This window comes from Myotis lucifugus, unplaced genomic scaffold (assembly GCF_000147115.1).
Source record: "Myotis lucifugus unplaced genomic scaffold, Myoluc2.0 scaffold_149, whole genome shotgun sequence".
NCBI lineage: Eukaryota > Metazoa > Chordata > Mammalia > Chiroptera > Vespertilionidae > Myotis > Myotis lucifugus.
This window is the reverse complement of record NW_005871197.1, coordinates 948,686-963,214: the sequence shown is the minus strand read 5'-3', so window position 1 is coordinate 963,214 and position 14,529 is coordinate 948,686.

The following is a 14,529-nucleotide window of genomic DNA, read 5'->3' as shown; positions in this document are numbered from 1 at the left end:
TGGAAAATTAAAAATGGAACTCCCATTTGACCCAGTGATCCCACTTCTAGGAATATATTCTAAGAAACCTGAAAAACCAATTGGAAAGAATATACCCACCTCTATGTTCATGGCAGCACAATCCACAATAGCTAAGATTTGCAAACAACCCAAGGGACCATCAACAGATGAGTGGATCAAAAAGCTGTGGTACTTTTATACAATGGAATATTATGCAGCTGTTACAAAGAAGAAACACATAGCCTTCCCAACAGCATGGTTGGACCTGGAAAGTATTATGCTAAGCAAAATAAGCCAATCAGAGAAAGATAAGTATCACATGATCTCATTCATATGTTAATCTCATTAATAAAATAAACTGATGAACAAAATAAATCCAGAGACATAGAACCATGGACTGACTGATGAATTTCAAAGGGAAGGTGAGGATGAAAGGATGAAGAGGTAGGGGAGAGAGATTAACTGGAGAACTTATATGCATAGCCCATGTACATGGACAATAGTGTGTCAAAAGCTTGGGAGGTGTAGGTGTGGGGAAGAGGAGGTCAATGGAGATAAAAGATAACAAAGCAGACAACCGTAATACTTTCAACAATAAAGATAAATTTTTAAAATGAATAAAATAAAAAATGAAAACAAATTAAAGATAAAGAACTTGGAGTATCTAAATTTATTATACGCTAATAATTCTATAATTACCTCTACATTATATAATAAACATGGAATTAAATATAATGTACCTCAATTAAGGATTTTTATTATATGCCTGAGCTCTTTGTGTACTAAATTTTATAAAAAATAAAATTTTGTAAAAAACATGTGTTTAGGTTTAATATTTTATATATGGACACATTTCACAAACTTATGTTCAAAAGACAGGATTCCAATGATTGTGAATCAGTTAAGGTCATACATTTTGAGGCAATACATGAATCTACTGCTATATTCATAACGAAAAAAAGTAAAATAATCTGAGTACAAGTTGAATGTATGATGAATGGTTTCAATAATATTCTAGGCAAATGGACTCTGAAATTGTAGTTAATGGTGATCTGATGAAAAAGTAAGCAGACAGGACAAAATTAAAATGGATGCCATTTAAATTATTGAAAATTAATAGGGAATTTATGAAAAGTATATTACAAAGCTATTAGAGGACTACAAAGATGTTAGTATAAATTCAAAGTATGCAAATTAAAAATACAGTTATTTGAGTAAAAGAGAAAGTTACCCAAAAATGGAAATGCAATTAAAGTGTGTTGCCTATCTCTGTAGAGAACAATATTTTGATAAGCAAAATAATGATTTTAAATAAAAATTGTGAGATTGTTGGGTTTGAAAAATGAGGAGGAGAAGGAAAATGGCATAAGAGCACTACAGTGTTTACCTAATACAACATACATTTAATGGTAATTAGTACTTATAATTCAAAGTATAGCAATTTTTATATATGCAGGCTAGGAAGGTAAATTCTAGAAGAAGCAACTCAGAGAGTTGAAAGTTATTTATATCAGGTTTAGAGCTTGAAGAAAAGAGACCCTTAGATTTATTGTTGTATTTACAAGCCTCTACAAACTATTTATTTAAAAAATATGATCAGTTACAACTGGTGAAAATTACAACCAATAAAAAAGTATATTTCTACAAGAATGTTGTACTTAGGATTATTTCAGCTAAGGCTAGCTACTCTACTTTATGGAGTATTTCATTTGATGACTTCTAAACCAAATTAAAATCCTAAGACTATAATTGTCTAATTTTATTTTTTAATATTAATTAGTATTGTACCAAAAATTCTGGTAAACTTTTCATAGTGTCTCTTGGTTAGGACTTGAATTTTATATTCTCCACAAATATGTAAATGTGGATGTGGTAATTTGATAAAAACTTCTAAATTAGACCAGATGACAGCCAAGTTTCAAATCATGTATCCCTGCTCGCATAACTTAAATGAGAAAGGGCCAAGAATGAGAACTTAAATCTGCTAGAGGAAGATGAAAACCTGTTTAAGTCACATTTTGATTTTCAATTTGCATGCTAGAATCATCTAAAGTGATTTGCTTATCACTTTAATATGTGTTCACATTCAAGTGGATGGCTTATTTTTTAGTCATTATCCTCCTTATCTTATCAGGCATTACTGATAAAGGATATCCATTCTCTGCTTCTTGTAGTTTTCATCCATTCTCCATCCTTGTACTTAAGTGGGACTCCAAATTATTATTTAAAAATTCTCTTTTAACAAAAGCTATAACCTTGTGTCATTCTCATTTCTTGCAATATTTAACCATATGCATTATTCCATCATTTTTCAAATATTACACTTTTGTGATTTCTATGGCTATTTTCTCCCCCCCCCCAAATTGCTCCTCTTTCTCTTTCCTTACTTTTTTACTCAATTGTCTTGTCACAACTACTAGTATTTCTCTCCAGAATCTTTCTCTATAAAAGAAAGCTTTTCTTATGGATTTCTTAACATTTCTTTTCTGATTTTCAAATATATACCTCAGCATATAATACTTTAAAATACGATCTATAATTGCTTAAAGAATATCTCTACAGAAAAGCCACTTCAATTTAAAAACACGTGTGTTATGAAGGTTTTATAAGTACAAAATTATTTAATCCTAATAAAAATCCCATGAGGGGGCAATATTATTCTTATTTTGCAATTTAAGAAGTAGAAGCTTAGAATGATTAAGAAACTTGCCCAAAGTCACAAACCTAGTGTCATGGTGAGAGGGTTAACTTGAAATGGAGGCAGACAGGGCAGGGGTCAGTGGAAACAAAGGCAGGTGGAGCATAGGCAGGGGCAGAAGCGGCAGTTTGAGCAGCCTCATCCCAGGAACCAACCAAGCAGAAATCATCAAATGTTTCTGGACTCAGAGCGGGAGGCGTGGAAAACCAAGGAGGGCCTGTGGCAACAAGGTGTACGAACACATAGAAACAGAGAAAGTTCAGCACAGGGACAGAGAAAGAACACATAGAAACAGGGAAGTTTCGGCCCATTTCTGGGCAAAAACAATTGAGGGAATCAATTAGGTGAGGACACGGGTAGACATAGAGCAGGCTTGTAACAAATATATACCCCTGGACTACAAGGCTTCAGTGGGCAGCCCATTATTGGGTCCCCCTCCCCTTGCGGGGAATCTGAATCTGCTTGTAATAAATTTTCCACACTTTTGCTTAAATCTCCTGGTGTCCCCCCCCCCCCCCCACACACACACACATCTGGCTCTGTGCCCTAGGAAACTCCTCCTCTTCTCTCCCAAGTTCACAGTTTAGAACGATAGAGGGAAGCAGGAGAAGGCTTCGCAAAAGACATGCTTTTAGAAAGCATGTCTCTATCGTTGGGAGTTTTTTCATAGCACGTTATTTGTGTATCTCTTTTAGCACTTACCATATTTTGTTATAATTACTTCTTCCTTATTTGTTTGTATTTATATATGTTATTAGTTTTCCCCTTCCCCTCTGAAAAAGCTTTTGATTTATTGACTTTTGCTATTTTTTTCTATTTCATTAGTTTTTGCTTTTATCTTTTTTATTTCTTTTCATACACTTTCTTTACATTTACTCTGTTGTTCTTTTTCTGGTGTCATGATCTATCATATTACTATATGATAGCCATATTCTGAACACATTTAAGCAAAGGAGATGTCTAGCCATTTGTTTTATCCATTAACATAACAAGATATGTATCCCTCAGGATTGAAACTGTACAATTATCTGGTAATGTATGCACTATGAACAATATTAACCACATGCCCTTGATTTTGCCTATAAGATAGTTTTCACGTCTTCCATGTTATCTTCACTGCCACCATCAATATAGTTCCAAGCCTTCATAATTTAATAACAGATTCTTAACTGGTCCTTCCTCCAATGACCATCAGTTCCCTTCCTCCTTTCCTTTCTCCCTTCCTTTCTTCCTCTATTTCCGTTTTGCTTCATGTTGCCTAGGAGATTAATTCCAACTTCCTCCCTATGACATGCAACATAAAAGCTCGGCTTCAGGCTTTAGATGCCTATGAGGATCTCCAGTATTCATATTTACTACTAAGTCTTTACTCTCCTTTTAATATATTTTATTAAATTTATTGAGGTTGCACTGATTGATTAAATAGATTTCAAGTGTACAATTCTATAATACATCATTTGTATCTTGTATTGTGTGTTCACCAGCCATAGACTAGTCTCCTTCTGTCACCATCTATACCCTCTTTTACCTATAATCTCCATACTGATGTCTATGTCTACAAATTTCTGTTTTTTGTTTAATCCCTTCACCTATTTCACTCAGCACCCCCCCACTACTCCACCCAGCTCCCCACAGTTGTCAGTCTGTTCTCTGTGTGTATGATGAAGTCTTTCCTCTTATCTCCTATGGGCCTCTTTATCCTCACAATTCCTTGCTAGCTGGGCTTTGTCACCAAGCCTGCCTCTATAGTCTCAGTTTCGCAGGCTCGTCTGTCAAGTTACTCAAGCTGCATTAGGCCAATGGGAGACACAGACCAAAAAATAAATAAATAAATAAAAAAGTGTGAGGGCATGCGTTTTTCTCCCCTTTCTCCGCCTTAGGCAGATGCTGTTGCATTTCCTCTGTGTATCCAGCACCCTCCAATGCAAAAAATTCACATAACCCCAGGCCCTGCACTCCAAGAAAACCTCTGACTCCATTACTACAGTTTTGGGATGATGAGCAGTTCATGCTGTTGGTAATCTCTGGGTTGTCCAACAGTCCCTTATGTGGTTTCTCATACAGGCATAGCTTGAAGGTAGGGCAGGTTCAGTTCTAGACCACCACAATAAAGCAAGTGTTGCAATAAAGTGAATTGGAATTTTTTTTCTGTTGGAGGGTCTTGCCTTCACTTTGTAAAAAATGCAGTATCCATGAAGTGGAATAGATCAGATATAACAAAACAAGGTTGTCTTTATTCTGTTTGCATCAAATGCCTTATGCTAAATTTTCTCTATTTAAATACTTAGTTTTTGTTTGCCATCCTTGAAAAGAGAAGAAAACAAACAAAAATCCTTCAAATCTTACTTTTTCAACATAGGTTTTCCAGTCTTTATTTCTCTGAAATTTCTATGGAATTAATTGTCAAAATGATTGACTTCAGCACTTTATATTTTTGAGTTTAGTTTGCTTGCTATAACATGCCTGGATGCTTCGCTGACACTAGATTTTCAAATTCAGAGAAATGGCATAATATGTCTTCTACAGTCATCATAATGCTATATGCATGCAGTAAAGTTCAGTGAACAGATTTTCATAAGGAAACAAAAAAAATCTAGAAATTTTATGACTTCTATTTTTTATCATCTAAATTTGGATGTTATTCAACTTTTCTAAGCCTTAGTTCCTTCATTTCTAATGCATCAATGATAGTATTAATATCCCCTACAACATTTAAGTAGAACAAAATGGTATATAAAAGGACATTGCTGAGGACGAAATATTTCCAGGATTAAGCTTGATGACTACTGTATGCATACTCTTTACCGTTGCATTCTTCCACAACATGTCTGAAGATATTTCTACAGTAGCATTTCGTGCTGCTGATTAAGTGCTTAAAAACCTGCTTATATTAAAGAGAAAAACATAGATTAACATTTTGAAAACACAGAGAACATATATGAATATAAAACCTCAGATTAACAATATTAACTGGTTGTCATTCTTTTCTGTTCTGTTGTCCTGTGAAAGTATAATAAACCTAAGGGAGTGTAGTCCCTTACAATAAAAACAACGAAGGGATGTTTGCAAGGGGGGGAACATGAGAAATAATCAGTAAACACTGAATTCTACTAAAAGATGGTCCTGTTCTTTTCCCTGTTCGTTACTCCTTTTAATTTAGTGTTTACCTCATGTGGCTTATATTCAAGTTGCATAAGTCAAATAAAAAAAATTACTTATTTATAAAATAAAGTGATGATCAATATAAGGAAAAAGAATACCAGGAAGGGGGAAGAGTGCTGTGAGATGCAGGTTACAGTGATGTCCTGAGGATTGAGGAATTAGGACCTACATGCATATATGTATGAGGCTGAACTCAGACACAGTGAGAGGAGGGGATCACTATATAATCAAAGATATTAAGGGAAAGAACCTCCAAAACCAAGTTGAATGTTCTCATAGTTAAAAAGAAAAAAAATGTGCAGTAAAGGCATACAGTCTAAGATGAGACCTGGGCCAGTTTCTAAAAAGAATCTACGAAGACTGAAAAATACTTGCTTTAAAGATAAGATATCAGGATGATACTTCAGCCTAGAGTATAAACTACAAATAGCCTTCGTGCATTGAGTGATTACCAGCTTCCAGGCAGTGTTTTAACTGTATTGACTTTGTAAATTAAATGCATAGTGCAATCCCATGAGGTTTCAGGTTAGCACTTCTATTGTTCCAGAAAACGGGTCTCAGAGAGATTCAGCAACTTGATCAAAGTGAAATAAATAGGAAATAAAAGAGTCTGAGATTCAAACTGAGGTAGTTCGGTTCTACAGCTTGCACTCTTCTGCCAGCTCCAGCATGGCTGATATCACATAGGTCAAGTAACTATAAAGCCCAACTTATTAACCTGGCCCCCTTTTTCAGCTAAAGGTCCCCTCAGAAGTCAGATAGTATGTCCGCTAACAGAGAGTACATCCTTGTGACTCACAGAATGCTGCATAGCTCAATGTGATACTTTCCTTTTAGGGTGGCATTAGAATAGTATTTTCAAATATGTGTTCTGGTGCAAGCTGACTGAGTTTTTTAATCAATGATTTGCCTCTTATAAACTACATGATGTTGGGCAACTTCCCTTATGTTCTCTATGTCACTAGCAATTAATCTCTAAAAGGCAACAATAGTACCTAGTAATTAAATAAGAAAATATCTGTTATTCAATAACTGTCATTAGCTTTTATTAATAGAAATCCAAGATTTAGCCAATCCTGAAAATAAAACAAGGAAACTAGTCATTATAAACTGTAGGGCGTGGTTATAGGGTTAAGCCTCGGACTGACCAGTTGGCAAAGTCACAAACAAGTCCCAGCTTAGAGGGCACAGTCCTCTTAGCATAATTAAGCTTGGCCTTATGAAGCCCCCTTGATCTTATCTGGGTAGCTAATGGGCTGAGGGAGGGGCAGCAAGTGCTGCCAAAACAAGTGAAACTCACAAGAACATTGTAACTATGGTGACCACTACTTTGTTCACCTCTGGCTATAAAATAAAGGCTCAGCTTGTCTGTGGATCTCTCTCTGTGGCCTCAGTCAGGCACAGGAAGATCCACCTAGACCCAGTTTATTCTCTTTGTCTGTCATTTCTTCATCCTTTCGCCTCCCTCACTCAGGCTTTTGAGCTGGCTCAGCACAATAAACTACCTGCGGAAAACCATTAGAATGATTGATATATGTTCCATTAAAATGTTCCGAAACCTTTTTTTCTGTACTGAGATATAATTGACAAATAAAAATTATAAATGTTTATGGAGCACAACATGATGTTTTGATATATGTATATATTGCAAAATGGCCACCATAATCAAGTTAACCAAACACTCATCATTTCAATAGATACCATTTGAGTGTGTCTGTGGTGAGAACACTTAAAATGTATTACTCTTAACAAATTTCAAGAATACAGAACAGCATTGTTCTTTCTTCCCCCCCATTCAGCCATTCAGGTGGGAAATTTAGTCCACTCATATTTACAGCAATTATTGATAGGTAAGGACTTAACCACTGCAACTTAATTGTTTTTCTTCTGTTTTGTAGTTCTCCTCCTGTTGTTTTTCTTTATGGATTAATGATTTTTTTCAGAGTGATGTGTGTTGACTCTTTTCTCCTTATCTTTTGTATGTCTACTGTATTTGTTTTTGTTTGTGTGGTTAACATGGGGTTCACATTGAATGCTTTAAAGCTATAGAAGTATTTTTTAAAACTGATAACTTCAATTGCATACAGAAATTGACACTTCATTTTGCCCCCCGTGCATACACTTTATGTAATTGCTGTCAGATATTTATCTTTCCACCAACAAATTTCTGCAGTAACAGTTATTTCTACTGCTTTTCTCTTTTATGTGCTTTTTATGTGCTACCATTCCAGTGTTACAACATTCTACATTTGTCTTTAGTAGTGAGATTTATCCTTTATATACTTTCATGTTATTGTTTAACATCTTTGCACTTCTACCTGACGATCTCCCTTTAGCACTTATTGTAAGGCAGGTGTAGCAGTGACAAACTTCCTCAGTACATCTTGAAGTGTCTTTAGTGCTCCTTTATTTTTAAGAGACATTTTTACCAGGTAAGGTATTATTTGCTAGCAGTCTGTTTTCTTTTAGTTCCTTAAATATATCATCCCACCCTCTTCTCTGCAAAATTATGCACCTGCCATGTGATGGGTCATGTTCTAGACAATGGATATATAGCAGTGAAAACCAAAGTTTCTTCTTTTGTGGAGATTATACTTTGGTGTATGTTGGGGAGATGGAAAGATAATCAGTATAGAAGCAAAAGTAATGAGGTAATTTCTGAGACCAATATTTATGGACAAAATCAGATGAATAATGTTACAAAGAGTGATTCAGGGTGAGAGCAAATTATTTTACATAGAGTATAAGACAGTAAGATATACTAGTAAGCATAAACTTGTATTCGAGATCAATATAAAAGAATAGAGAATTCATAAATAAACCACACAAATTTAAGTAACTAATTACCAAAAGTACAAAGGCAATTCCATTAAGAAAGTATTGTGTTTTCACCATAGATATACATACAAAAAAGTGGTATTTGCTCCATGCCTTAAACCATAGACAAAATTTAACTAATAACTTTAATAAAAATTATTAATGTAAAAATATAAGACCTAAAACTACAGAATTTCCAGAAAAAAATATACAAAATTATTTTTTGTAATGTTGGGTCAGGCAAATATTTCTCAAATATAACATAAAATTATGAATAATAAAAAAATGATAACTTAAATGCCAGCAAAATAAAAAAAACTTGGTTTTCAAAAGTGGCTGTTAAGATAATTAAAATAAATTATAGAGTAGGGGAAATTAGTGCATATTATGTGCCCGGTAAATTAAGATGTTATTGTCATAACTAATTGTTAGGAAAAAAATAAAACCACAAGATATCCCTGCAGCTCTATTAGTATAGCTAAAAATTAAATACACTGATCATACTAAGTGTTGGTGGGTATAGGATTAAATGGAAATTTCATACACTGTTAGTGGGAAGGTGGAATGACATATAACTATCAGAATACAGTTTGTCAGTCTCTTAAAATATTAAACATTAATCTACCATGAAATCCAGTGATTCCACTTCTAGGAAATTTCCCAAAATAAATGACAGTATATTTTGAGGAAAAAAACAAAACAAAACATAGATGTTCAAAACGTCTTTACAAATGTAATAGCAAAATAAATTAAAATAAACAGGAAACAAGACAAATACCCATTTACAGGTAACTTTATCAGTCAATCATAGTTCTACAACCATATAATGTAATGCTATCCCCTAACAAAAAGGAATCAACTGTTGATACATGCAACAATATGGTTAAATGTTAATAAAGTATGCTGAATGAAAGAAGCCAAACATGCAAGACTGAAGGGTATATAATTCCATTTATATAAAATTCTATAAAATGTAGTTGACTCTATAATACCAGAAAGTAAATCTGTAGTTCTTTAGGGAAGGTGTGACATAAGGTAGGGATAGAAGAATTAAGGAGACACAAAGAAGCCTTTAGGTTTATGAATTAAAACTACCTCAATTTCAAACCTTATTAGACTGCATAGTTTAAAAAGTGTACAGTTTATTGTACATAGATTTAGCCCTAATAAAGCTATTAAAAATACCAGACTGTAATAATTTAAGAGCAAGAACTCTAATGCATGACACAGTATGCAATATTATGGATTGGTTATAGATGTTCATTGATTAGATTTAGGGATAAAAATCACAGTAGGATGAAAAAAATGTCTTGATTCTAACTATGTTGATAATGGGAGAGGGGTGGAGGAGATCAATGGGATCACAGTGGCCCAAACATAAAAACAACCAAAGTGCCCTGCGATAGAGGACTGGATAAAGAAGATGTGATACATATACACAGTGGAATACTACTCAGCCATAAGAAAGGGTGAAATAGAGTCATTTACAACAACATGGATGGACCTTGAGAATATTATGCTAAGTGAAAAAGCTAAGAACCATATGATTTCACTCATATGTGGGATATAAAACAAACTTATGGACACAAACAGCAGTGTGGTGGTTGCCAGAGGGAGGGGGTAAAGGGAGAAGAGAGTCCTAATATGAGGTGACAGGAGAAGATTTGACTTAGGGTGGTAGGCAAATAGGTTATATATAGATTTTTTAACTTAGAAATTCACACATGAGACCTATATGTGCATGTTGATCAATGTCACCTAATAAAATTTAATTTAAAAGATTAAAAATTAAAAACTCATCTTAGATATCATATTTGGCCTGGGAATAACCAAAACATCAAAGAAAGATATCAACTGCATGATATTTCTACATAGTTAACTATATAGAGACAATCTTGAAATATGCATGATGTCAAAATAGCAGTATAAGGTCTGTGATAATGCAGGTATTACAAACTGCATTAAAACCATCTGCAGTGTGCAGTAGTATATTTTAAAAATATGATCTTATATTTTCATTTAAAATGTTTTGTTTTCTTTTTATGTTATAAGAACCAGGATTTCCTTTGGTCATTAGGGAATCTTTTTACAAGGTCTGCTGAAATCCCTGCAAATTATTGTGAACAGGTTGTTTAGCTTTTACTTCTTGACTTGTATTTTCCAGTGCTATTTTATAGGTGACCAAAGCTTTTAAAAATGTGTTGGTTAATTTCAAATCTATTGGGATTTTCCAATCATACTTTGCTATCACTGTTCTGATGAATTTAATGGTAGGACTTGCTTTATTTATGTGGCATAATTTGTGTGTATAAATTTTAAATATCCCATGCCACTGAAACAAGACAAGATGGCATCAGTAATCTCTAATAGCAGGTAGTCCAAATGGCACACATAATCTTCCTTGCACTCATACTTTATCACTTTTTGGCATCAATGACCATGGAGGGTGGGGTTCCACAGGATAAACTATAAAAGAAAAAAACTCAACCATCAAAACTGTACTGGGGGTTATAGCCAGTTAAGTAAGGTTAAAAAAAAAGAAATTAAACTCATACAGATGAGTTTTTTACTATAAAGTAAAAAAGTAAAATTATCTCAAAAAAACAGATAACATGAGCTTTCATGTAGAAAATCATAAAGGATGCATACATACTACACATGCACACACACACACACACACACACAAATTACTTGAACACATTGAGAAGTTTAGTAAGGTCACAGGGTATAAGATCAATTGATATTTCTGTATTCATTGAATTCAAGGTTTTGGGACCTGATCAATGAAGAAGTCATGAATCAATGTAACAGTGGCACACAAGGTGTGTTTTATTTAGACACGTTCCATATCAGATGAGCTCCCTTACAGACACTTTCCACAGCTAGTGGTGTGGGGCCACCATCCAGAGGGTAGGGGGACCAGGGGACTCCTAGGGGAAAAGAAAATCAGAGAAGGGGCTTATATGTCTAGGAGGATGTCACTCAAGTAGTGCATTCGGGAATCCCTTTGTCAGAGAGCACTAAAGGGCAGCAGTAACCTAAGATCTTTATAGTCTCAGTGTTGGTCTTATTGATGGATAATATCTTTAGGGTGCAGTTTTGCAGAGTATACAAAATAGACACGCTCTATATGGCTAAAAATACATTTATTGGGCTATATTTAAGACAGTTGGATGTGTAAAATTTTTAGTTTGGTGGCAGCAGCTTTTGAGCTAACAGTCCCACCCTGGTGCAAACAACATAGGGGCCAATATACAGAAATATTTTTGACCAATTTATATAACATGTACACTAGCAAAAAAACAACAACAACAATCTAGCAATAAAATTATAAAGACAGTCTATTCATAATAATATCAAGAAAAATAACATACAAAAGAATACAAATTTAATAAAACAAGTGCAAGCATTTAAACTGAAATATAAAAAAAATTCTGAAAAAAATTAAAGAAGGTACAAATAAATTAAGACAATGGTATATTCATAAATGGGAGATTCACTATTGTTTATATGCTAATTATCCACAATATGACCTACCAATTTAATATAATCCCTCTCAAAATTCCAGCAGTCATTTTTTTAAAAATAAATAACGCAATTTTAAAATTCATGTAAAAATTCAAAGAACTCACAATCGATAGAATGACTTTGATAAAGAATAAAGTTGCTGGGCTTAACCTCTCTGATTTCTTTTCTTCTTCTTCTTTTTAAAAAATCTGTATTGTTGAAAGCATTACATATGTCCCCATTTTTCCCCCATTGAACTCTTCTAGCCTGCTCCTACCCCCTACCCAAGGCCTTCACCACCCTATTTTCTGTGTCCATGGATTATGCATACTCTGATTTCAATAATTATTATAAAGCTACAGTAACTGAGTAGTATGGCATTGATGTCATAACAGATAAATAAAGCAGTAGCAAAGGATGGGAAAATAGATCTACATACATGATTAATTGATTTTTAACAAAGGTGTCAGAGAAATTCAATAGGAAAGGATAGTCTTGTAACACTTGGTACTAGATTTGGGTATCTACACAGAAATAAATAAACTTAGATTCTTAATATACACATACAAACATTTAACTAATAATGGGTATTGACTTAATGAAAGAGCTATATCTATAAAATTTCTAGAAGAAAATAAAATTGGAAATCTTTATTTCCTTGGGATAAACAAAGATTTCTTGGATACAATGGTAAAAGCAAGGGAGAAAAGACTAATCAGACTTCTTCAAAAATAAAGGAAAAGTTTGCTTTTTGAGAGTCATTATAGACAATTAATAGCTAATCTCCTGGCTGCAAAATATTTGATATTAAAAATCTGAATTTTTTAAAAATAACAACAAAAACCTTATATGCAGGTACATATACAACAACTTTTATGCCCAGCTGGTGTTGCTCAGTGGTTGAGCATGGATCCATGAACCAAGATGTCACTGGTTCGATTCCCAGTAAGGGCACATGCCCCAGGTTGTGGGCTCAATCCCCAGTAGGGGTTGTGCAGGAGGCAGCTGATAGATGTTTCTCTCTCACTGATGTTTCTATCTCTCTATCCCTCTCCCTTCCTCTCCTCCGGCTCACTTCGGTTGCCTGGCTGCTGGCCGCCATCTTGGCTGCCAGTTAATTTGCATATCTTGCTGATTAGCATATGGGAAGGGTAGCGAACTTATGGTTAATTACCATGTTTCTCTATTATTAGACTAGAGGCCCGGTGCACAAAAATTTGTGCACTCGGGGAGGGGGGGGTCCCCCAGCCCAGCCTGTGCCCTCTCGCAGTCTGGGACACCTCGGGAGATAACGACCTGCTGGCTTAGGCCTGCTCCCGGGTGGCAGAGGGCAGGCCCAATCCCTAGGTGCAGCCCCTGGTTGGGCTCAGAGCATGGCCGATTGGGGAGTTGGGGCGCCGCCCCCTGTCATGCACAGAGCAGGGCGGATCGGGAGGTTGCGATGCCACCCTCAGTCACGCTCAGGGTAAGGCCGATTGGGGGGTTGGGGCACCGCCCCCATCACACTCAAGGCAGGGTCGATGGGGAGGTTGCGGCGCCACCCCCTGTCACGCACAGAGCAGGGCCCATCAGGGGGTTGGGGAGCTCCCCCCTGTCATGCACAGAGCAGGCCCTTCAGGGGGTTGTGGAACTCCCCCTTGTCATGCACAGAGCAGGGCCCATCAGGGGGTTGAGGAGCTCCTCCTGTCACTCACAGAATAGGGCCGATAGGGGAGTTAGGGCACCGCCCTCTATCACCCACAGAGCAGGGCCAATCAGGGGGTTGGGGCGCCGCCACTGTCACACTCAGGGCAGGGCCCGATGGGGAGGTTATGGCTCTACCCTGTCACACACAGAGCAGGGCCTGTGGGGGGGGTGGGGGAGTTGGGGCAACGCCACCCCTGTCACACACAGAGCAGGGCCAATCAGGGGGGTTGGGGACGCCCGCACCCCTTTCACACACAGAGTCCCAGGGGCGGATCAGGGGGGTTTGGGGCGCTGCCCCCCTGTCACACTGATCCCGGTGCCAGGAGGCCCTCGCGGCTCTGCTGATCCCAGTGCTGGGAGACATGTTACCCTTTTTACTATATAGGATAGAGGCCTGGGGGCTGGCTGGTTTGCCCTGAAAGGGTGTCCTTGGATCAGGGTGGGGGTCCCCCACTGGGGGTTGCCTGGCTACCCTGGATGAGGGGGATGATGGGCTGTTTTGCAGCTGGTCACACACCCCTTTCAGGGTGGGGGGTCCCCACTGGGGTGCCTGGGCCAGTCTTGGGTGAGGGGGCTGAGGGCTGCCTTTCGGACTGGGCGATTGACTGAAGCTCCCAACGCTCCTTTTTTTTCTTTCTTTTTTTTTTTTTTATTCTGGG